The sequence below is a fragment of the Peromyscus eremicus genome, unplaced genomic scaffold, assembly GCF_949786415.1.
Source record: "Peromyscus eremicus unplaced genomic scaffold, PerEre_H2_v1 PerEre#2#chr22_unloc_1, whole genome shotgun sequence".
Taxonomy (NCBI): Eukaryota; Metazoa; Chordata; class Mammalia; order Rodentia; family Cricetidae; genus Peromyscus; species Peromyscus eremicus.
The window spans coordinates 9956776-9957913 of record NW_026734286.1 but is presented as its reverse complement, the minus strand read 5'-3'; the positions used below and the strand labels follow the sequence as shown (position 1 = coordinate 9957913).

Genomic DNA, 1138 nt, shown 5'->3' with positions numbered 1-1138 from the left:
CAGCTCTGCCTGCCACGTATCCATCCACCGCCCACCCCCATCCGTACACTCACCATCGGCCCGTGTCCCTCCCCACCCCTCTGCTGTCATTCCTCACCCCTATCCTCTGACACATCCATCCTGCCCCCTGTGGCTCTGCCCCTGACTGTGCCTTTCCTGATGGCCACGCACCCCTGAGCCCCTGCGCGGCTCCGGGAAGGCTTTGCGCCTTCTAGCGGAATTTGTGTCCAGGAGGAGGGATGCTCGCTCTGGGGCCCGTGCTTTCTCAGCCAGGGTCTCTCTTCTCTGGACGCCGCCTCCATGGTCACCTGCTTCTGAGGACGTCCTCCAAGGGGCTCTCGCTTCATGTGGCCAGGGGAGGCTGCTTTCGGTGACACTTCCAGCAAAGGCCACCAGGGGGAACCCCCCCAGCACTTTCCCTTAATAAAGGCCCCTAATGCTCTTGTTGGTCCGTTTGTGAAGGCGGAGGAGGAGGCCAGAGCCCAGAGCGGGGTTCCAGGCCACCAAGGAGCTCCGCCCAGGCAGGCTATCGGCAGAGGCGTCTAGTAGGTTCTCATGAAGGTTTTAGACTCACATGGGCTCCTCCGCAATGCTGTGTGGCCCTGGGAAGGTGGTCCACCTGCTCCGAAGTCCCTTGCCGAGCAGTGATCAGGAGGTAGGGTCCTGCTACATTTTCTCTCCAGTCCTTCCCACAGAACTGTGGAGCCTAAATGTTACAGGGAACCTCCAGCTCTTCGCTTTAGGCAAAGGGGTTGGGTTCTTTCTTATTTTGAGACAAGGTCTCATGTAGCCCAGGCTGGTCTCAAATTCTCCACAAAGCCAAAGATGACCTGATCCTGATCCTCCTGCCTCCACATAGGCCTGGGCTACCCTGCAGTTCTTACTGCTCTGGTTGAGGAGCCCAGGGCTGTGCTAGAGCTAGACACTTGGCGTGTTATAAGCCTGACCCTCCTGCCAAGACCAGAATCACTTCACCCTGAGCCTGAGTGAGCAGGCCCCAGCAGCGGGAGGCCTGGACTTGTGAGCACAGTCCAGAAGGCAACGCACAGCCTGTGCAAAGGGCCTGGGGGGCGGCCCCTCCCTTCCGGATCCAACCCAAGCTCCTTATGGACACACAGAAAGGAAGAACCAAGACAGT

At 59.2% G+C, this 1138-nt stretch overlaps 1 protein-coding gene across 1 annotated transcript in view; it reads left to right on the top strand.

Moving 5' to 3' along the window:
• The window catches only part of Smim24 (small integral membrane protein 24), a 5378-nt gene extending 4934 nt beyond the window's left edge, over positions 1 to 444 (top strand). The window contains exon 5 of the mRNA XM_059252064.1: positions 1 to 444. This exon is cut by the window's left edge and continues 13 nt beyond it. The gene's annotated coding sequence lies outside the window, so the exon portion shown is untranslated.
• Positions 445 to 1138: the final 694 nt, after the last annotated feature.